The 25,532-nt window shown below is 33.6% G+C and overlaps 1 pseudogene; it reads left to right on the top strand.

Moving 5' to 3' along the window:
* The first annotated feature begins 2,430 nt into the window (after positions 1 to 2,430).
* Positions 2,431 to 10,267, top strand: LOC139703574 (KATNB1-like protein 1; annotated as a pseudogene).
* The last annotated feature ends 15,265 nt before the right edge of the window (positions 10,268 to 25,532 follow it).

Genomic DNA, 25,532 nt, shown 5'->3' with positions numbered 1-25,532 from the left:
CAGGACAGGAGCAGTATTTATACATTCCACACAGCTTATCTAATTAACATAAACTAGATACTGCAGTCAACCAATCAGGAATCTCCACACTTAATAGCTCGCTTTTGTTACTTCTCAAACCACTCCCTCTGTCATTTTGCCAGGCACCATGAGACTTGTTTACCAACTCTAACATTCCCCTGCCAAAATGCCAGGTGTTATTTTGACTTGTTTACAGACTCTAACAAGCCTCAGCAAAAAGTGAGGAGCTAAAGAACTCAGTGAGACCCTGTCTCTAAATAAAATACAAAATAGGGCTGGGGATGGGGCTCAGGGGTCAAGTGCCCCCAAGTTCAACCCTCGAGAACCCCAGCATCACCCCCCAAAATCAACTTTATTGTTCTCTTCTTCAGTCTTCTGTTGAATTTATACTATTACTTTCACTTCTTTTCCCTTGATATTATTACATGCTACATCTTATTTTCATTTCCCTTTTTTTTTACCTTTTTGAAAGAGAAAACACACTTGCAAATTTACTCCTTTTTTGACTGATGGCAATTTCTTAACAAACCAATTCTGTTTATTGTACCAATTCATACTATAAATGTCATAGTAGATATTATTTTTTAATGCTGTGTATTTTTGCATTAATTAATTTATTTATTTATCTCTTCTAAATTGTGAGGTACTCATTTCTTCAGGGACACTACAAATTCATAAGATAGAAATTCTGCCACCTCATATTCTCACTGATAATTGGGAAGACATACTAATGGTATTGTAAAGCAAGGTTAAACAAAAACTATTCCAAATAAACCAAATTAACAGAATCTTATAATATCAAGTGAAGAAAATGTCAGAGAAAAACTTTAGAAAATTCATAAACTAATCTGAAAAGTAAAAGAGGATAATAAGAAGTTAAAACAGAGACAAAATTCAAGAAGTGAAAGATCATTTTAACAATGAGATAGAGATCCTAAAAAATCTCAAAATGAAAAATCTGCAAACCAAACTTAAAACTCAATGGAGTCTTTAGCAGACTTGACCACTTGGAAGACAGATTTTTCAGGCAATGAAGACAAATATAAACTTTAAAATAAAGTTGACCATAGAGAAAAGATGTTAAGATACCATGGATAGAACTTCCAAGAAAATTGGGAAAATAAGAAAAGAAAGCTCTGACATACAAACCAAAAGAATGCATAATTTTTTCAATAAACAATATCATAAAATTTCCCAAACCTGAAGAATAAAATGGACAATAAAATACAGGAGGCATTTAGGATATCAAATACGTAAATTTCCAATAGGCCCACAGTAGGGCACATTATTATGAAAAATGTTTAACATACAGTATAAAGATAAAACTTTTTTAAAAGGCTGCTGGAGGAAAAACAAGAGTTCACATTAGGGGAAAATCTCATTTCATTTCCCAACCCAAACTCTGAAATCTATGAGTTCTTGGAATAATACATACCGACCTCTGAAATAAAATGGATTCCAAGAATATTATACCCAGCAAAGTTGAATTTAACATTTGATAATGAAATAAAAACTTTATACTCCAATAAAATAGAACAACATGAAAACACAAAATATTTTTTTAGAATTACATTACCTATCTGAAAAAGAAGACACAGAACATTTATTCAGATTAATTTTAAGCAAAGAAATTAAAGATGCCATCTAGAGTCTACCAACTCACTTCACACACAAAAAATGCCCAGGAATGGATGCATTCTTAGCTGTGGTCTATCAGATCTTCAAATTATAACTAACAATAATTTTCCACAAATTATTCCATGAAACTTTTGAGGGAGCTCTTCAAAACTCATTCTATAAAACCAATATCATTCTGATACAAAAATCAGAAAAGAAAGAAAACATCAAGCAAAGAAAACATCTAACCCATATCTCCAATGAACATAGATTCTTAAATCTATGAAAAATTTCTTAAAAAACTAAAAAGATAGTGCACCATGATCAAGTGGTGTTTATTCCAGGGATATGAGTTTTTTTCAAAGTATAGGAAACACTATAGGTGCTATAGTATATGTAATTCTACTCTTTAATTTGATGAATAAGCCTTTTCTTTTATTCCATTTGTAAATATAGTATCTTTCTTTCTGTTCCTTGATTATTATTCTTAGCTATGTCTCTGGTCATCTACATAGTACTGCAATCATAGAATTTCATTCTCTTTATGAAATATATTCCAATATGTTTATACACACTTTTTTTTTCATTTATGGACACAGGTTGCATATATATTTTGACCAAGGTTTTAAAATCTTCTGGATACTTTAGCTCATTATACAGTAGTTGTTTTCAGTTTTTGAGAAAATTTGCTATTTTATCCACAATGGCTGTGTTACCTTACATTACTACTGTGTGCAAATATTTTCTTTTTTCTCAATCTTCCCATAATTAGTTATTACCACCACCACAATCATGGAAACTGACTTACTGCTCACTGCCACTGACCTGCTACAACCTGCTACTGTGTGGAGGTTCATTGCCTATCAACAGGTATGACAGCATATGGCCACCTCCATCTTGGGACACTGTCAGGACCTAAGGGATGGGATGCAAGCAGGTTTGCCACCATTGCCATCTTGGGATACAGACACCTCTGTGTGAGGATAGTGGTCAGACCTGGATGATAAGTGTCAGTGTTTCTAAATGTTTGGCTGCACCTGAGTTCTTCCTACTGAGAGTACTGGTGGCTGCCATCTTGCTGCTTCTTTATGGGGTTGATTCTTTGTGTGAATTAATCTCTGATGGTCTCCCTTCAGGTTATGGTGGCATTGAGATCTTGGGACTGCAATGTGGCCATGTCTAAGGTATCTGAAATCCAGATCCCTAGATCTATTAAGTAGTTACTGAGTCTGTGTGGCCAATCTAGGCTTGGCAATCTCATGAAAAGTCAGATACAGGGCATATTTTTCCCAGGAGCAAGAATACAGTTTGAATGACAGGAGAGAGCCTGGCTAACCCAGCTCCATGAGTCCTGACAAGGGAAGAAGAGAATGGCTACATCAGGAAGAATGGCTGAATAGGGTTTGAGGGCATCTTGCTGTGTGCTTACCCAGCCTGCAAGTCCAGCACCCACTGGAGTGGAGCTGCCATCAAACTCCAAAAGGCCCCACTTGTTAGAAGAGATGGGAAACTTTTGAGCACCAATGGAAACAGTTGTCTAATTTTTCATAAATATTTTTTCCTAACATCTCTACTTATATTTGAGGCCAAGTATTTTTCATGCATCAGTGTTTTTAAGACTGATATATGAATGGTGTTTTGTGATTTTTTTGTGTATTCTTATATTTTTAAATTATTTCTTTGCATACATTTTTTTTTCTCCCACCTATCTCTTTCCCTGGATTCTCTCTGTCTTTTCTCCACTAATTCCTCTTCTACTCTTTTTCTCAATTTTTACTTCTAACTTTTTTCTTCCTTCCCCTTAGGTCTTATATCCTGCACTACTTCTATTTTTTCTTTGTTCATCACTTGAAATTGTACATCTTTTTATCAAACTTAGACAATAGTTGAACTCATCATTTCTGTTTATTGAAAGAAAACTGTAAACATCTCAATAGTAACTATATTGTTAAGGCTGACTATGGTTTACATTGTATGCTGTTACTATTGTTCTTCCCCTTAAGGTAAATATTGAACCATAAGAGACTGAAGCAGGAGAATTGCGAGTTTAGAGTTGGTTGAGCAAAAGTGTGGCTAAGCAAAACTGTGGTGAGACTCTGTCTCTAAAAAATTCAAAATATAGGCTTAGTGGTTGAGTGCCCCTGAGCTTAATCTCTGGTGCTTCCCCCCTGAAAAAAATATATGCAAACCTGTAGTAACAAAACTTGCATTGTATTGGTCTAAAAACAAATTTTAGTATGATGAAAAAGAATAGATGACTCAGAGAAAAACCAACCCAATTAGAGTTATTTGCTTCTTGTCATCAAGTCAAAAAATATGTTGCTTGAAATGCACTGTCCTGAACAAGTGGTGCTAGAAAGACTCAATATTTATGTTAAAAAAGTAGAACTATAACTCTTTCTATACCAAAGTAAATTAAAAATGTAACACATTTCTATGAATTCAACTCTTCAACTTCTAGAAGAGAATATGTGGTCGACACTTTAACGTCTAGGTCCAAGAACTGAGTTTCTCAATGATTTTTAAAACTCAGAAAATGAAACAAAAAAATAAGTAAATGAGATTTTTAAAATAACTTATTTATAGCAAAAGAGGCAGTGAAAACATGAATAAAGTGCCCAAATTATGGAAGAAAAGCTTTTGCAAGCTGCTTACTGAAGAGGATTCAATAATGCTAGGGGGACTGCAAATTGGTGCAACCACTATGAAAAATAATATGGAGATTCCTCAGAAAACTGAGAATGGAACCATCATCTGACCCAGCTATTACACTCCTGGGTTTATAACCAAAGCATATTACAGTAGTGCAGCTACATCAATATATATAGCAGCTCAATTCACAATAGCTAGACTATAAAGCCAACCCAAAGAAAATGTGTGATATATATACTCAATGTAATATTACTCAGCTTTAAAAAAGAAGAAATTATGGCATTTGCCAGTAATTAGTTGGAGTTGGAGTATATCATGCTAATCAAAATAAGCCAATCCCGTAAAACCAAAGGCCGAATATTTTCTGTAATATGTGGATGCTAATTTAAAATAAGGTGAAGGGTGCTAGGGAAAAACAGTGTTACCTTAGATTAGGTAGAGGCAAGGAATAGGAGGGGAAGGAAGGGAATGTGGGGATAGGAAAGATAGTAAAATGAAACGGACATTATTACTGTATGGATATGTGTGAGTACATGACCAATATGATTCTGCAACATGTACACTCTGAAAAAATAAATATATCAAAGTGCATAAATGCATCTACTGTCATGTATAACTAATTATAAATAAATATTTTTAAAAAATCAAACAAATGAACAAAACAGAAGATTCAGAAAACAAAAATCAAAACACAGATCATCTAAGAAATAAATAGGCAAAAAATTAGAAATTTCTCTACAAAATACAAAGGGCCTACAAATATATGAGAAAAATTCAAAATACAGCAATCATGAGAATGCTAATAAAAATAATTCTTAGGCACATCTTTACTTCAATTAGAATGACATTTTTAAGAAGAGGAGGAAGGACTAGGGCTGTGGCTCAGCAGTAGAGTGTTTGCCTAACACGAGCGAGGCGCTGGGTTCAATCCTCAGCACCACATAAACAAACAAACAAACAATCAAATAAAATGTTAATAAAAGAATAGGAGGAATAAAAAAATCCTAGCAAGGAGGCAGGGATATTTACACACTATTGGTGGGATATAAATTAGTACAATTACTATTTGTGCATCAGTATGTAAGTTCCTCAAAAGAGTAGATATTGTACCACTATATGATCCAAGCATACCAGAATTTCACATTTATCCTAACAATTTTAAAATCAGCATACTACAACCATGCAAGATTACCCATGATTACTGTAGCTCATTTCACAATAGAAGAGTTATAAAAATAGTCAAATTATGTCTAAAGATGCAATATTCCAAAGACCATGAATCTTCACAAGAAGATGTCTAGAGCAGATTAACAAGTTCAGGAAAGCAGCAAAATACAAGATAAAAAAATAAATTGCTTTGCTATAAACCATATTAAATCTGCTGAAGAGAGACCAGAAAATTATTTCCATTCAAAATAGCCTCAATAATAATAAAATATATATAAATAAATCCAATGAATGAGATTAAATAACTCTATAATTAACATTATAGAACACTGAAAAAATGCATTAAAATAAAACGATAATAGGGAAGATTTTCTATGTTCATGAATTGTTAGAATTATTATATTTAAAAGGGACATGTTACCAAAAATGAACTATGGATTTATAGCAATCTCAGTTAAAGCACCAATGTGGTATATGCATTTAATGGAATATTACTCAGCTTTAACAGCACTAGATAAAATAGTCCTATACATGAATAAAGAACCTAAAAATGCAATAATGGATAATAAAAGCAATGGTTGAGGCACTTTATCACATTGTCTCAAATTATACTACAGCATGGTCGTGGCATGAAAGCAAAATTAAGAAAAACTGAATAAAAATAAGACGTAGCTAAAAACCCAAATACATGCAGTCACTTTATCTTTGATAAAGTTTCTAAACCTCATTAGGTTGAGAAAAGAAAGCCATTTTTCACAAATTGTGCTAAGAAAACAAGATAGCTATTTGTATAAGGGTTAAATAAGAGGCCAATCAATCCTCACAAAAGTCAATTCAAAGTTAATTGAAGGACTTAGAAATTAGCTCAGAATCACCTCAACTGTTACAAGAAAACACAGGATCAAAATTTTAATATGCAGTCATAGTGATTGACTTCTATAATAAATGCTAGAAATTCAAGAATTAAAACTAAGATTATTAAGTGGAATGACAACAAATTAAAAGCTTTGGGAGAAATGAAGAAATAATCAACAATATAAAGAAAACATACAGAATAGTAAAAACAATCTTTGCCAGAAACTTCTAACAGAAGTTTAATATCTAAAAAAAATAAACTCAAAAATTTATAATAGAGAAACAAAGAAACTAAACCATAAATGAATTAATGATATAGTTAGATATTTCTCAAAGAAGGAAATGCAATGATCCTCAAAATGCAATGTCTTTAGCAATTAGGAGAATACAAATCAAAACTATACTGAGATTTCATCTCACTCTAGTTAGAGTGACAATCACTAATAATACAAATAATATATTTTGGTGAAGATTCAGGGGAAAGAGAACTGCATGCATTTTCCAATGTGTACAAACACTAGAAACCACTGTTTGTTTCTCAAAAATATAAGAATGAAATCATCACATCACTTTGCTATTTCATTCCTAATGAACTAAAATAAGCATACTATAACAATGCATTAATATAACTGTTTAAAACAATACAATCTAAGATAGACAAGCTCTGAAAACATCCATGTCAATTAACAAGTAAGTAGATAAAAACATTTGTCATTATATATAAATGTGTGGGTGTGTGTGTGCTCAAGAGTACACATGCAATGGGATTCTACTCAACTATAAAATTATGTTATTTTCTACTTAATGGTTGGAAGTGGAGGTCATCATTTCTCATTATATGAGAGAATTAAAAAATCAAGGATTAAATATTTTCTTTTATATGTGAAAATTAATGATAGAATAAAAAGGAGACCTCAAAAAATACTAGGAAGGTTAATGAAAGGTAAGAGATGAGAGGAAGGAATGAGTTAAAGTAGTGGTATTGGTGAATATAATTTATTAAATTATGTGACATGCAAGAATATTTCAAAATGAATCCCATTTTGAGTTTACTTATAATGCACAAACTGAAACGTAGAAGGGGAAAGAGAAAAATTGAAAAATGTTTTAAAGTGATTGAAAAAGAAAGAGAGGATATCTTTAAAAATATAATTGATCAAAGTCAGTTATATGAAATAATATGTCAAAATGAACTCCAATGTTATATAAATTATAATAATCCCATAAACAAACACAAAATCACTCTGATTATATATTGTATTAATCATCCAATTAAAAGACAAATAATGGTGTAGAGGGTTTAAAAAATGCTATTTTATTTTTTCTAAAAAAAATGTGACTGGTAATAAAGCAGACTAAAACTCAAAGAATGGAATATTGTATCTCATGCAAATGGAATTTGAATACTAGAAAAGGTAGTGACACTCTATCTGAATAGCAAAAATCAAGCCAAAATTAGTCAGAATAGATAAAGAATGTCATTAGGTATAAGTAAAGGGAAAATCCCATCAAATATATACAATGTTTAAATATATATATATATATATATATATATATATATATATATATATATATATATATTCATAAAATATTATTTGACATAAAGAAAAATAGACCCTAACAATATAATTGTTAATGTTTTATTAACCACAGCCACCAAAAAAAATTATTCACACAAAAAAATTTGGAAATATACAAGTTAAATTACCCTACAACTCAAATATATAAGTTCAGTTACCCTATAACTCAAGTGGTTTAACAAACACACATGTTCTATCAGCTATACAATTATTCTTTTAAACAGCACACAGATAATTCAAGAAAAAAATTACATTTGAGGTTAAGGTAAGTCTAATCACCTATGAAATAATAAAGTGATCTCTTACTTTTTACCATACTGTAAGAGAATAATACTTGAATGCAAACAACACATATTTAAATGATGAAGGACTCAATGAGGTTATCAGGGGCAAATTTAAACATCCTAGAATTAAACACATAAATATTACAGAATTTGCAGAATAGAGTGAATTAGAGTGAATGCAGGATTTCTTTTCTTTTTTTTTTGCTTTTTGTTTTTGTTGTTATTTTTTAACTGGTGAAGAACCTATACATAAAAATATTACAAAAATTCAGAATTAATACATAAAAATGCATTTTAAAGATAAGAACAATTTTAGAGGAGGAAAAGTTTATTTAAGGACTCAGGGTTTCAGAGGTCTCAGCACCAATAATGGCTGATTCTGTTGCTTTGGACTGGAGGAAAGGCAGAGTATCAGGATTCAAGAGCATGGAGAAGGAAAGCAGCCAAGGACAAATCACCAAGAAGCAGAGAAACTCCACTCACAGTGACAAAATATAAACCCAAAGGCACACCCCAAGTGACCTACCTCCTCCAGCCACATACTACTTGCCTACTACTATTGTTAATAGCAGATGTAGGTAAATTCACTAATAGTTTACAAGAAGAAACAATATACCTCACTTGGATGCTAGGTAAAGTCATTACTTAAAAGCAAACTTGAAGAATATATGATAGTTGTTTAAAGTAACTTTATGCTGTTAAAAAAAAGGTGGGGTGAGAACTATCCTCCAAATACAAGTATATTTAGAATTTAAAACAACAAATTTGAGAAATGAACACACAGACACATGAGTGAGAGCAAAATAACAGGATTGATTGAAGTAATATAAAGAAAGCAGAGGTCCTGAAGCAGAGTGCCCAAAAGAGAGGTAGCCAACCCTGTCTGTAGCTTAGGCAGTTTTAAAAGTGTATCTGGGCCATCACCTTGGTGCACAACTGTAATCCTAGCATCCCAAGATGCTGAGGTAGGAGAATTGTGATTTCAAAGCCAGCCTCAGCAAAAGCAAGGTGCAAAGCATCTCCTTGAGACTCTGATTCTAAATGAAATACAAAATAGGGCTTGGGATGTGGCTCAGTGGTTGAGAACTCCTGAGTTCAATCCCAGGAGCGCTACCCCTACAAAAAAGTACACCTGGATCCTGGTGGGCCATGCATTCAGGACAGCCTGTTTTGAATGTCTCTGAGTGGGGCCTGGCCATACAGCCCAGTGAAGAAATTTGATCCAAGGAAGTCTGCCAATGCTGGTGCTGGAGTGAGTATCAGCAGCACCATGAGATTCTGGTATTTATACTCTAATAATAACATGAAGGGGTTAATAAATCCCCCAAACAGCTGCTTATAAAAATAGAACAGTTTAACAAACTATGAAAAGCAGACAAAAACTATAAAAGGTTATATGAGGCAGAAAGTTCAACATCCTTTTCCAAATCCTTGTTACAGAAAAAAGAATAGTTTCCTATAAGTGGAGGCTTTGACATGGCAAATAACAAAAATAAACTGGCTTGTATAGGCCACCTGCCAGAAAAATTACCTCATGATAGTCAAGCATATTTGGTTAAATCTAGTGACTCTGGTTTCTTCACAGAGAGAATAGCTCATCATCTAAATACCATGATTTTTCATGAGGTTTCTCAGCATCACGGGACAATGGCCCAAGTTTTGTTTATCAGATTTTGAGACTGAATGTAGCTTTAACATTCTGGAGTAAAAGAAATACAAGTTATAGTTTATTTGGTGAGGATATAAAATCTTGGTATTGTGGTAGATTGCCTGCTTGTACTCACTAATAGTTTGCAAAAAGAAAAACAATATACCTCACTTGGCTGCTAGGTAAAGTCATTACTTAAAAGCACATTTGAAGAATGTATGATAGTTGTTTAAAGTAACTATATGCTGTTAAAAAAGGGTGGTGGTCAGAACTATCCCCCAAAATAGAAGTATATTTCGAATTTAAAACAACAGTTAAGTGGCTTGCAAAGACAAGAAAACCATTTTACCATCTTACTGTTGTTCTGAAATATAGCTAACAATATAGATGCTTATTTTTTTACAGTTGTATTAAGAAATTTTTGTGTACTAAAGAGCATTTAGTTATTAACAACATCCTACATGATTTACAAAATAGGTCTCTTTTGAGAATTGTGAATTGTGGAAGAAATTGAAACCATTTTTGTCTTTTAAAATAAAAAAGGCTCTGGGGATAGACCTCAGTTGCTCAGTTGGTAGAGTTCATGCCTTGCATGAACTCTAATCCCCAGCACCATCTAAAACAAAAACAAAATGAAGCATAATTAAGCCTCTACTGAAAACCTAACAATTTGCTTCACATTGAAGTTGATAAATACCTAAATGGAGTAGCTTCAACTTCAATGAGGTGAAAGTGCACTACAAAGATTTTTCATCTTTTCTCCATTCAAGATTTATGTAGTTATTTGGTAATATTTTTTTATGAACTATTAGGTCTTACGGCAGTCCTGCATAAGAATAGAATTCATGCTATGTAAATAAATAAATTTACTAGGAATCACAAAACCCAATTATTAAATTTTTATATTTTATTAAAGAATCTGGAATATGTGCAGTTTTTTCCTAACATTGAATAGATTTTCAAAGTTTAAAACATCAGAGAAATAACCATCATAGTAATAAATATCATAATAAATAATTATAAAATATTAAAGTATTTTTGTCCACTCCAAAAATAAATAAATATGTAAATAAAGGTATACTTTATACCTTTATAAAGCACAGGATAAGAAATGCTAGGGGCATGGACCAATCAATTTCCTCCAGCTCTGAGCTTAATAAGCCAATCAGAAATGCTTACTTTCAATTCCTTTTGACATAGTGAAGCCATACAGATCTCAGTGGTTATTAATATGCCTATTAGAAAAAGGAAGCATTTGTGGTAGGGGTCTACTTTTGGTCAGCCATTTTTAGGGTAAGTGAGAAAGAGTGCTATAGTTAAACATGTGAGGTGTCCAAACAGGCTTGTGTTTTACACTGTAGAGACACAGTATGCCTTTCAGGTTGTCCGCTGTTCTTTTTAGGTTAGTATCATATCTCCCTCCCCTCCTGTCCTATTCCTAGACTCTTATCCTGGATGCCTATGAAAGAGCTATCTTCATGCCTCACTCATAACCAGGTAATCAAAATCAGGGGATTAATTCACTGATCAGATTAAGGTTCTTATAACCCAATTATTTTATCTATATATCTTCTAGAATTATCTCACATGTGAGCTTTTGTGGAAAACCTAATATTCAAATCATAAAATTCTATTCCTGGACCACAGCAGCTCATGTTTATCTCATGTTCATCAATGCAAAATGCATTAGTCCACTTCCAAGTGCTCCCAAAGTTTCAACAGTTCCAGGGTTATCAAAAATTCAATTCCAAAGTCTCCTCTGAGATTTAAAATAAATAGTTAGCATAAGCTCCTATAAAAATTAAAAAGCAAATAACATACACTCAATATATAAAGGCAAAGAATAAACTTTTTCTTTCCAAAAGGAATAAAAAGGTGAACAGGAGGAAGAAAATGGAATTAGCAAAACTGAAACACAGCTAGGTAAAAAAGTCCCAAAGCTCCACTTCCAGTATCTGGGGCATCATGATTTTCTCTCTAAAAGGCTTATGCAGCTCTATTCTTTGCTGATTGCAGGCCACACGTCTTCTGTGTTGGCTTTACTTCTTCTCAAGCTAATTTCTATAATTTTCCTTAGCAGAAGTTCCACCTTACAGTATTTATTTATTTTTTTCATTTTTTCTTTAAAACAAACAACAAATAAACAAACAAAAAACAGACAGAGACACTTAACCACTGAAATAATCAAAATACATCATGTCTTTTTTTTAAATATATTTTTTGAGATGGGATGTTGCAAATTTGTGAGGGCTTCACTAAGTTATTGAAGCTGCACTCAAACTTGTAATCTTCTTTGCTTCAGCCTTCTGAGTTGCTGGGATTATGGGCAGGTAACACCACACATGGCTCTGAACTGGCACTTCTTAATATCAGAGATCTCCACAGCAGCTTCAGCTTTACTTTCACTTCTACATGCAATACTCTCTCAGGAGCTGGCTGCAGGTACTCTGACCTTGAAAACCTTTGTCTGGTCTTCCTTTGAAATTTCATGGAAGTCTCCATGTCTCCTAACACCAGTATCTTACAGGAACAATACCATAATTGTTATGGTTAAGGTCTGACGCCATCATGAAACAGGAGCCAGGACTCCTAGAACCATGGTTGTAGCAGCCTCCGAATGACTGTATAAATGACTTCATAGGTACCCCTATGCAAGTAGGATTTACTTTTCATTGAAATTTTACTTCTTCACCCTTAACCCTGATGGATGAGGTCTTGCCAATTGCTGAGCTATCTCATGCCATCTTTCTATTATTTCTGGCAAAGTTTTTGTATTTCTTTAAAAACCACACATTCCTTAGCCCCACTTTTACTCACAGTTTTCTGGCCAAACTGCAGGTTTCTCAAAACCTTTTGCCTTGCTTTCTGCTCCCACTTATCTCCACAAACTTGTCTAAAAGCTGCCAGCAATATCCATGTAACTGCTATTATGCTGCCTAGAAATTTCCTCTACCAGATCAAGAAGTTCATTACTTTTACATTCAGCCTCACAAAAAGTCTTAGTATATGGGTAATATTTAGATGATTTCTTAGAATGTAACATGAATGATCTCAAGACCAATTTTCATTAGGATTTTTCTTTTTCTCTGAAATATGAAAAGCCATATTTTGAATATTAAAAGTCTTACAGGCATTCTAGTCCCTTGGACTCCCACAATAATTGTTCATTAAGGTACGCTACAAAATTCTAAAGCTTTTCCAGCTTGCATCACTTAATACTTCAAAATTCTTTCCACAGGGCTGGGATTGTGGCTCAGCAGTAGAGCACTCGCCTAGCACATGCGAGGCCATGGTTTGATCCTCAGCACCATATAAAAATAAAGAAATCATTATAACTACAACTAAAAAATAAATATTTTTAAAAAAATATCTTCCCACAAATTTCAAAACTCCAAATAATTCTTAACCACAAGGTCAGGTTAGTCACAGTAATGACCACAATTGAGCTTTTTTGTTTTAATCAGCTTGTTTACCAGTATGATCCAAAGACCTGATGAGAACAACTTGAGAGGGGGAGAGATTAATTTGGGGTATCAATGCTTCAGATATCTCTATTCATAAGTGGCAAACTCCATTGCTGGGAGTGGGAGAAAGACACATTATGACAGCAAGGTGTGGCAGAGGAAAGCAGCTAGGTGCATGGCACCAAGAAGTAAAGACAGAAAGAATAAACTTGCCAGAGATAAAATAGATACCCCAAAGCCATGCCTCCAGTGAATTACCTTCTCCATCTGCATGCAATCATCTTCTTACCTATAGAATCAAGTTAATCCCTATTGGTTGGGTTTAAGTTCTCATAACTTCATCATCGCACATCTTAAAATTTTGCATCACTTCATATTTGAGCTTTGGGCACCTAATATCTAACCCATAACAATTCTCAGAAAGACATGACTCCAAGTCAATAGAAAAATACAATGATGAGCTGAAATTAGTCAAAAAAGAATAATATCAATGCTTAACAAAACAATTGGCCTCAAGAGCAGGAGGAGTGGGGGAGTTGAGAGGCTTGTGGGAAGCCTGTGGTGGCAGTTGGGCTCTGAGGGAATTCCTTAAGAGCTCCTGTGGTGCACCATGTGTGTTCTAAAAATAAAGATCATTTCTGCTTGATAAGTGGCTCCTGAATTGTGCCAGCCAGACTGCGGCATTTGGTGGCCCGCACAGGGGAATGCCTGAGGGTAAGTGATAAGGTAAACTGCTCGCCCCTGAGGGCAGGGCAAGAGGATGGGGAGCCATTTTAAGATTCTTCTTTTGTTTTGTTTCACTTTTGTTTTAAGTTGCCTGTCCCTGGAGATGAGTGAGATGGAAGAAAAACCGCTCACATCTGAGGAAAAACTATTTGTGTCTGAGGAACAGATAGGGAGAAAAGACTGATAGACATTTCAGGAGAATAGAAAGGCTGATATAATGAATTTTTGTTCCATTTTTGTTTCATTCTGTTTCGGTTTTGTTTGGCGTCATCTTGTTAGGTTGTATTATAGTAGAAATATGGGATCAGAAATTAGTAAAAAACAAACCGAAAGAGTGTTAAGTAAATTGTTAGAGGAAGGAGGCATCCAAGTAAAATCAAGAGCAGTCAGGGAATACATTGATACAATAAAAAATGTAGCTCATGGCTTTTTAAGGAGGAGTTGTTAAATATATCACAATGGAACCATCTTGGTGAAGATATAAGGGAAAAGAAAAAGAAAAACCCAAAAACTCTGCAAGTTCAGACAATGGTAGAGGAAGGAGAAGACATATTGATTCAAGTAAAAGAGAAGGTCTCTCAAGTTAGTCAGAGAGGAAAAAATTCAAGTAAAAGAGAAGGTCTCTTGAGCTACTCAGACAGAGGAGGAAAGTTTAGAGGAGAAAAAGCCATCAGGGGAAAAGTTACAAAAGGAGACTGCTATGAACACCTTTCTATCACCAGAGGGCATAAGCGTCCAACCAACAGCACCACCTCCATATGCTGGGAGACCCCCAACCCCCGTAGTAGATAGATGGGATCCTGAGACAGGACCTCAAATATTAACATACCCTGTATTTGAGCAGGCAGGGGGGCAACGAATTCACCATGCTTTAAATTTCAAAACAGTGAAGCAGCTAAAAGAGGCTGTAACAACCTATGGTCCTCAAGCACCCTTCACTGTAAGCATGGTCGAATCCATTAATAACTTGAACACAACACCAGCAGATTGGATTAATATGTGAAAAGCTGTGCTAAATGGAGGACAATACCTGTTATGGAAGGTTGCCAATGAGGAATTTTGCAAGGAGACGGCTAGGCAAAATGCAGCAGCTGGTTATCCTCAGAGAAATTTAGATATGTTGTTAGGAAAGGGACCTTATGACGATCAGCAGCAACAAATTGCATATGATCCTGCCATATACTCACAAATTGCTGCAGATGCAGTTAGGGCATGGAAGACTTTAGAAGGACATGGAGGTTTACAAGGTCAATTATCTAAGGTAATACAAGGAGCTAATGAACCTTACGCTGAATTTGTAGATAGGCGTATTCAAACAGCTACCAGAGTTTTGGGGAATACAGAACAAACAATGCCATTAATAAAACAACTGGCTTATGAGCAAGCAAATTGTTGGTGCAGAGAGGTCATTAGACCATGGAAACATGAATATTTAAACACATATATTAAATTATGTAGAGACATTAATGAACAAGGGCAAGTTTTGGCAGCTACAGTACAACAGGTTTTAGATGCCAGGCCAAAAACACACTACAATTGTGAAAAAACAGGACATTTTAAAAGGAATTGCCCCATAGGAGGAGGGCTTAGCCAAAATAGGTATCAAAGGAGTAGAACACTGGGTATTTGCCCAAGGTGCCATAGAGGGAGACATTGGGCAAATGAATGCCATTCTCAAACCACCATAGAGGGTACTCTGTTATCAAAAAACAAACAAGGACCAGGTGTCTATCCATGAAATTGTGGAAAAAGACATCGGGCTCCATTGTCAAAAAAATGGACAGGGGGTCCCAATGCTCTGGGGCCCAAGACCAGCGACCCCATCAGGGTAGTGCCCAGGACACATTTTCCATTAGATCCCTCACTAGGCAAACCAGAGGAAGTGCAGGATTGGACATCTGCGCCTCCGCCAGAATAGTACTAACTCTAGAGATGGGAGTTCAAATCATTCCCACAGGGGTAAAAGGACCTCTTCCCAAAGGAACAGTAGGTTTATTATTGGGACGCAGTTCTTCTACTCTAAAAGGACTTATGATAAGTCCTGGGGCAATTGATCCCGATTATGAAGATGAAATAAAAATTATAGCCAGTTCTCCAAAGGGTATATCAGTAATTTCATCAGGAGATAGAATAGCACAGTTACTAATAATACCCAGTAATTAATAATACCCAGCATGCATGATAAATTTTCCTGTAGTAGTATAGAAAGAGGTTCCAGGGGATTAGGCTCCACAGGTGTAGATTGGGCTATGCTTTTTTTCAATTTAGATTCTCGCCGCATGATAAAACTACATATTCAAGGACATGAATTTAATGCGCTACTGGATACAGGTGCAGACCTTAGCATAATCTCTCTTCAAGAATGGCCAAAACATTGGCTATTACAACAAGCCACTCAAATGCTTTGAGGCCTAGGAGTGGCAACTAATCCCCATAGAAGTGCAATGGTATTAGATTGGATGGATCCTGAAGGATGTGAAGGAACTATACAGCCATATGTATTGGATCATCTTCCCATAAATTTATGGGGATGAGATGTCCTAGATCAATTAGGTTTGACATTAACAAATAACATCAATCCAAATGCGCCCACTATTATGGCTAGACAAGGTTTTAGGAAAGGAAAAAGATTAGGAGAAGAAGAACAAGGTATAGCAGCACCAATACCAATAGATCAAGGAACAGACAGACATGGATTGGATTCAGGAGGGGTCACTGAGACAATAAAAATTACTTGGAAATCAGAAAGACCAGTGTGGGTTCCTCAGTGGCCCCTGACTAAAGAAAAGATACAAGCAGCCCATGACCTGGTCAAACAACAATTAGCAGAAGGACATATACAACATTCTGTATCTCTACATAATACTTCCAGATACTCCCATTTTTTGTCATCAAAAAGAAATCTGGTAAATGGAGATTATTGCAAGATTTAAGAGCCATTAATAATGAGATGGTTATTATGGGACCTGCTCAATTGGGGATTCCTCAATTGTCTGCTTTGCCAAAAAACCTGGTATGTTTTTGTTATAGATATTAAAGATTGTTTTTATTTCAATTTCAATTCATTCTGAGGGTAGTACACGTTTTGCATTTACTATCCCTGCACTGAATCATTAAGGTCCTGATCAGAGATATGAATGGAAAGTGCTCCCTCGAGGGATGGCTAACAGCCCAAATACATGTCAAATTTATGTTAACAAAGTAATCCAGCCACTTAGAAATCAAAATCCTAAACTACAAATATTTCACTATATGGATGATGTATTATTAGCACACAAAGATAAAAACACATTGCTAGAATGTTATGCCACACTTACAAACTTATTAAAAAATTATAATCTAGAGATAGCAATAGATAAAGTACAATTAAATTTTCCAATTAATTATTTAGGAGTTCTATTATCCTCAACCATGGTCCATCCACCAAAAATTCAAATACGAGTAGATCAACTCAAATCACTTAACGACTTTCAAAAGTTATTAGGAAACAATAAATTGAATAAGGCCTTATCTAGGCCTACCAACAGGAGAGTTGGGACCTTTATTTGATATCCTAAAAGGTCCATCAGATCCAAATTCACCCCACATGTTAACGCCTGAAGCAAGAAAGACATGAAAAATCATTGAAACATATATGGAAAATATGCATTTGGATTGAATTGATATAAGTTTGCCTTTATTATTTATTGTACTACCAACAAAAAATATTCCTACAGGAGTATTTTGGCAAGAAGGTCCATTATTATGGATACATTTAACTTATTCTCCTAACACTATTCTTACTAGGTATCCTAAAGCTGTAGAACAATTAATACTCAAAGGAATAAAAGCAGCAAAGGGAGTGTTTGGAATTTCTCCCAATAAAATTTTTACTCCATATACTATGGATCAAATTGATGAGTTAGATAATGAGTTAAATACTTGGGCAATAATCATGTGCAAATATAATGTTTCATTTGATAACCACTTACCGTCTAATCCTTTGTTGTCTTTTTGGTCATCGCATCCTGTAATTTTTCCAAAAATGACAAGAAAAACACCTATCATGAATGCTCCAAATATATTCACTGATGGGTCAAATAATGGTATAGCAGCAATAGTTACACCTGATCGAATTTTTACATTTTTAGTACCCAAACAATCAGCTCAAAAGTTAGAGCTTAATGCAGTATTACAAGCTTTTGTGATGTTTAAAGATTCTGTATTTAATTTATTTTCCGATAGTCAGTATATAGTTAATGCTATAGTATCCCTTGAAGATGCTGGTAGGATTTCCCCTTCCTCTACTGTTTTCTCTTTGCTTTCCACTATACAAAGTCTTATCTGGGACAGAAAAGATCCATTCTTTATAGGACACATCAGAACACATACAGGATTGCCTGGAGCCCTTAGTTTGGGCAATGATTTAGCATGAACAGTGATGATTTAGCATGTTTGTATGAACAGGCCACCTTGTTACCCATTGTTCTGTATAATTTATGCATACATATGATTTTTTAAATTAATCATTTAATTGAAGATCTATTAAGTTTCAGGTGAGGCTTCTATTAGTTTTTTTAGTTTCTTTATTTGGCAATCTACATTACCCATTTCTGAATATCTTTGGTTTTAATTCATGTATCTGAAGGGGTATGTGATTATTAAAAATTAATATGTAGATAAGGTGTAATCAATCCAGGCATTTATAAGTTTTCTCTGTTTATACATCTAATGGATAAAATGATGATGACTTCTAGACATGATAATTAAATTCAGCAAAAAAGAAGTGAATTATCTTTTCCTATGACAAATTTTCTCTACTTAATTATTTTTGTCCTTAATTTCATTCACATAATGAATTACATTTGTTGATTTATATATGTTGAAAAAGCTTAAAACCATAAAATGAAACAAACTTTTTCATAGTAAAGTTGTCTTCTTGATTTTTGTTTGGAATGAGGCTTGATTATATTTTTATTAAGAATTTTTACATCTATGTTCATTAGGAATAATATTCTGTAATATTCTTTCCTTTATATGTAGTTGTCTAGTTTTAGAATCAGGATAGACATTGTCTTAGTAGCAAAAATCTGGCAAATTTTCCTCCTAACCTCACTTAAGTAACTTAAGAAGGATTTATATTATATGTACCAATATAGAAGTATATATGTATATGTACACATAACAATATGTACACACTTATATGTAATACATGTATATTACATTTATATTATATAGTACATATATTTCATGTGAATATTTGCAACTAAAGTATATATACATATAGTATATGTGTAATGCATATGTATGTTACATGCTACATTTATTTGCAATATATATGATTATATGTAGTATACTATGCACATGGAGTGTATATAATATATAGTTACTTATATGAACATATACAATAGGTAATATATATATGCCTAGTATATAATTACATATATTTCATATATATGTGTATTTTATTACATATATATTACATATTTTTTTTTCTTTTAAAGCTAATAAATTACTTTAGAAAAATTCAAGTATACAAAGTTAACACATTAAATTTAATTCAGTTTCTATTACAAAAAACCTGACTCATTACTGTACAAAAATGTTTATTCATCATAAAGCAAGTGCAAATGAAAATTGACACAACATTTCATATCAATGAGAATATTAATCTTTTATAAACAAGAAATGTTGTCATATGTGTGGGGAAATTTAATTACAACTCATCTAATTTTGGTGTAAATATAAAATTGTGCAGTCACTATGAAAGTAGTATAATTTTTTTTAAAAAAAATATAATCTTACCATTTGATCCTGCAATTATATCTAATTATACACATGTACAATAATTAAATAAAAAAATTGTGAGATATTTGTACACTATTTGTATGTGATTATTTTCAAAAACAAAAGATAAAAAACACAGTTTATTAAAGGGTGAACAAATGAATAATACATGGTTTTTACAATGGAGATATTATTCAGTTTCATAAAGGAGTAAAACTTGGACAAGTTAATCTGTGATTCATAAGGAGATGAAGAGACTATAATTTCAATTAACTTTTATTCATAGTAGTCTCAGTTAGAAATAGTATATTAATGGTAACCAGGTGATGAGAGAAGAAGGGAATCATTACATTTTAATAATTATAGATTTAATACAGTATAATGAAAAGCCTCTAAATAATCAGTAATGATGGTATAGTCATTAAACTGTTTATTTAAAACTTGGATATAAAAATAAAGTATAAAAAGATTTAATTATATTTTTAAATTTTTAATTACATGTAGCCCTTCTCTACACAAAAAAAATTTGAGACTACTTAAAGTAGTCCAAACAAATGTTTTAAAATTGCCAATAAAGATAAAATTACCAAAAACTAAAGGACAATTGTAATGTCTTCTTAATTTTAAATATTCTTATATTTGATTTAGAAGATAGTTACATAAAATTATACAATATAGACCAATACATTAAAGCTCTAATTAGTACCAATAATATTGGAATTAGGTAGAAAATGGATCTAATGTATGTCTATATAGAACTTTACTGCACAAGTGTTTGGGAAACAGCTCTTTATGAAAGCACTTATTTCCCCAGCAGCTTGTTGAATCTTTTCAATCCAGACAATAAATATTTCAATTCACAATGTAAGTTTTAGCATGTACAATATAAGTTCCAAATAAAAATTAAAGAAGAAAAAAAGAGATACCAACAAAATACTTTTGAAATCCATAAGATCATTAGAAATTCTTGTAAAATTTATGAAATAAGGTGGAAAATCTAAAAGACATTGACAAAATTCTATACATACGACCTGATTAGTTGAATCAGGAAGATACAGACAACTTAAACAAAAAAACCCATCTAATAATAAAACAGCAATTAAAAGTCTTTCAATAAAGAAAAACCCCTGGGTCATATGGATTTTTTAGCTTTTTTTTTAACTTTTAAAGATGAAGTAATACCAGTGTTTCTCAAATTATTTCATAAAATAAAAAGGACAGGAACACTCCTAAATCTGTTCTATGAATCTAGTATGTGGAAAAGATACAATATCAAGAAATGAAATCTATAGACCAATATTTCTAATTGACACAGATGCAAAAATCTTTAATACTATAAAATCCACATTCCAAAACATATCAAAAATATAGTATATCAAAATCAAGTGGGTTTCAACTCATAAACAAGATGAGTTCAAAATACACAAATCTATAAATATAATTAACCTCATAATTAGAATAAGGAGACAAATCATTTTTTCAACTTAATAGATTTAAAAAATAATAATAAAATCAGTACCCATTCATGTTAAAAATGCTGAATAATTTAAGCATAGAAGAAATTTTCCCCAACATTTAAAAGAATGTATAACAAATCCAAAGCCAATATCATAATGAATGAACAGAAACTGAAAATATTTCTAAAATCAGAAGCAAGATAAGGATGTCAACTCTTACCACTCATATTCAATATATTTCTTGAAACTCTAGCCAAAGTAATATCCACGAATATCCACGAGATATGAATAAGAAAGAGTCAAATTATCTCTGTTTGCTGATGTCAAGATCCTATATTATTTAGAACACACACATACACAGATATGCATACACACACACACACACACACACACAGAGAGAGAGGGAGAGAGAGAGAGAGAGAGAGAGAGAGAGAGAGAGAGAGAGAGAGAGAGAGAGAACAAAAATTAAACAAAAAAGTTTACAGGAAAATTCTGTAACTGATGATTGTGTGCATCAAAGTAGCAACAAATTAATTTTCCTAGTATAGGAAAATGGTTATTCTGCCAAGAAATTAATCAGTAAATCTATCTCACTCACAATAACCTATAAAAAATAAAATAAAATACTTGGGAATTAACGTACCCAAGGAAGTGAAAAATTATCTACAATGAGAATTCTAAAACAGTGAAAAAAGAAATTGAAAAGGAGCTTAGAAGACAGAAAGATCTTTCATAGGAAGAATTTATATTATGAAAAATGGCCACTTTACCAAGAATTTTGCAAAGACAATGCAATACACATAAAAATACTAATGACATTCTTTATATAAGTAGGGGGGAAAGTCATGATTTAATCAGAAGTCATTTGAAAAATTAAAAAATAAAAATAAAAATACACAAACCAAACTGAGTAATAAGGGTGATACAGAAGACACTATATGTCAACATCTTATCTCAAATTATAATCAGAGGAATGGTAACAAGAACATCATGATATTTGAATCAAAACAGAGTTGAAGATCAATCAAAAATCAGAATATAAGACACAGAAAGAAACTGATACAGATTCAGACATCTGATATTTCACAAAAGTGCCAAATTTATAGGTTGGAGAAAGACAGCCTTCTAAACAAATAGTTATGGGAACCTATCTCTCATTGCACAAATATAAAATCAAAGTGACCTCAAATATTTAGAAATTAGACAAGACACTTTCTATCATGACTGAAGTCCTCATTTCAATAAGTTATGCACACGCAGAGATATGTCCTCAGAGGTGGGCTTGGGCTGGGCAGATCACCTCCCTAAGAAACTCTTTCTGTACAAAAATTAAGAATAGATAGAAGAAAGTTTATTAGAAGTAAGATAAAGATTAACTGATTTGCTAGTGCTGAAAAAAAGAAACATTTTTAGTAGGTCATATAGTTGGGACCCTAGTTTTCCTTAATGGAGGCCATTGTGTCCTACTCAAACTTAGGGTGAATTCTTCATGATCTCAACAGTTCAGGTCCTTTGAAGCATAAAAAGTGTGCATAGTCTTGGATCCATATTTTTCTGATGTTTTAATCATCTCCATCCTCTTGACAGACTATGCAAAACAAAAGATAATGACAAAATACATAATCACTTAGCAAGGCTTGATACTTTCATAATACTTCTCTGGCTTGCTTGTTATATGGCTGGGTAAACAATTGCAAGATTTATGATGAGCTGAGAGACTTTAATATGTATTAAAATATATATTTTATATATAATATATTATAAACAAATAATATATTAGGAAAGGAACAATGTGTGGCTTTTCTTCTCACCCCCCTTTCCCCTTCTACATTAGCAGTATAGTTGCAGCTAGTAAGCCAGATATATGTGTAGAAAAGTATTTTAAATGGTTAAGGGAAGAGATTCCTTCAGCCAAACTGCCTCAAATCTCTTCAATGTTAAAATCAGATGCTTTTGCATGAATCATGTCCAGAACCTAAGACTGCTATTTCAACATATCAAAAGAGGCATTAGAAAAACTATGAAGCCCCCATAGGTGATTTTATACAAAAAGATAAGGACAAACACAAAAATTTGCAAATCAGCTAAGTGCTTTTTTCAGAAATGTAGTTTCACACAGGAGCAGGGGATGCAGAGATGAAATGATGCCGTGGTGGGTCTCACTTTCCTACTGGAAAATGAGCTCCCAAAGAAAGGCCGTGGGCTTATATTGGTTATTCTGAGAGGTGGTCTAGTGAGCATTTAAATTTATTTGGACACTCAGGAATTTGGAGTTTGTTCTGTCAATCAGTGAAGGAGTCAATTTTAGTGCTAGGAATTTGGGATCTGTTTTGTGGAGTGAAATGGGAGGGAGTCTCAATCTAGTGGTCAGTCTCTGGGATTTACCTTACTTGGCCTGATGGAGGTCCTTTGGTCAGTGGGAGGTATCTGAAAGTATTTTTTATTTTTTTACAGAAGGATTAATGTTTCAACTTTTGCCCAGATTTGATGGACACTTCTTTGTCAAGGAAAGGATCAATTTTCTCAATGTATGGCTTTCCTTCTCACCTCCCTTTCCCCAGGTCTCACTACTTTTGGGGCTTGTAATTTTCCACATCTAATAGGTGGTTATGTATATTTTGCTATTGATTCTTTGTGCCATTATATAAAACTCTAGTAACACAGAATTTGGTAAATGATATTAAACCTCTCAGCTCATCATAAATCTTGCAATTGTTTACCCAGCCATATAACAAACAAGCCAGAGAAGTATTAGGAAAAGTATCAAGTCTTTCTAAGTGATTATGTATTTTGCTATTGAATCTCAGTAAAATTTTTCTGAAATTTGTTGAAGGTAGATGCAGAAGAAATTACCTCAGCCAGGATAACAATGCCAGCAATTAGCCATCAGATAAAAAATTAGCATGGGTAACATTTTAAAAAACTTGTTATATTGATAATCACCATTCCAGATCCTCTAAAAAAGTCTCCAGAGTTAACACCTATTTTTCATAATCTAGGTAGTCCTGGAGTCATTCAACTTTGTCTGATGTCACTCCCAATTGGTTTACAGCATTCTTCACTGACCAGCTTTACAGGAAAACAGGGAGTCCAATTTGTTATGTAAAGTCAGTAAATAATTGGTGACATTCTGGATGTTGCAATAATCTGTGCTATTTTTACACAGTGAATAAAAGTTTCTAATCACACTGTTCCTGTGCCAATCCTGGTGGATATTTTTTTAGCCCTATCAGTAGGGAATAATTTTGGGGGGCTCTTCTACATCTGTGACTTATGTTATTGGGATGAATAGGCTTTGGTTGTGGGGCAAAATGTCATTTTGAAGAGTAAGGAAGATTAAAATATAGACGCCAGTTTAATTTTGGTAAGCAAGGATTAATATTTGCCTTGCAAAGGTAAAAACCATCAGAATTTTGAAGGCAATGTGGCTGTGGGACTGACCCAAGTGTACATTTTAGGTTATATTAAAAGAACAGTTGTATTCCTTTTTAAATTCCCAGGAATGTATGTATTTCGTGTTGAGAGCCACAGCTGAAGGGGCCCCAGCAAACTTCCAGCTGCCAGCTGATGATTGGCTCACAGCGGCCCCAGCAACTTCTAGCTGATTGGCTCCTCTGCGGTGATGCTCATTGGGCTGTTTCCCTGCCCTTTCAGACCATGGAGCTGCTCATTGGGGGACTTTTTTGGCTCTGCCCACGTGACCCAGCCAATCAGCCTCAAGAGAAGGAGGATTGTGGGAGGTTGAGAGGTTTGTGGTTTGGGGAGAGGCTGGTGGGAAGCCAGTGGTGGCAGTTGGGCTCTGAGGGTTTTTTCTGAGGAGCTGTTTTGTTTGGCGTGTGTGGTTCTAAAAATAAAGTTAGTTTATTTTGACAAGTGGCTCCTGAATTGTGCCCAGCCAGTTGATGAGCTCTTTCAACTACGCCTTGTCCCTGTGGATTGTATGGGATTCCTGTTACATGAGTAATGCCAAATGTTGAGCAAAATTGTTTAAAAGAGGTAGAAGTATAACTAGGGGCATTATCTGTTTTTAACTGTTTTAGAACACCCACAGTGGCAAAATTTTGTAAGCAATGAGCTATAATAGATTTAGTTTTTTCTCCAGCATGAAGGGAGCCCATCAAAAATCCAGAAGAAGTATCAACTGTAACATGCAAATATTTTAATTTTCCAAATTCTGGCAAGTGTGTGATGTCCATCTGCCAAATATGGTTAGGTATCAATCCTCTAGGATTGACTCCAAGATTAACTTGTGGTTAAAAAGGTCACACAATTTTGACATTGTTTTATTATTTGTC

The sequence above is a fragment of the Marmota flaviventris genome, chromosome Y (assembly GCF_047511675.1).
Source record: "Marmota flaviventris isolate mMarFla1 chromosome Y, mMarFla1.hap1, whole genome shotgun sequence".
Taxonomy (NCBI): Eukaryota; Metazoa; Chordata; class Mammalia; order Rodentia; family Sciuridae; genus Marmota; species Marmota flaviventris.
This window is presented reverse-complemented; position numbering and strand designations above follow the sequence as displayed.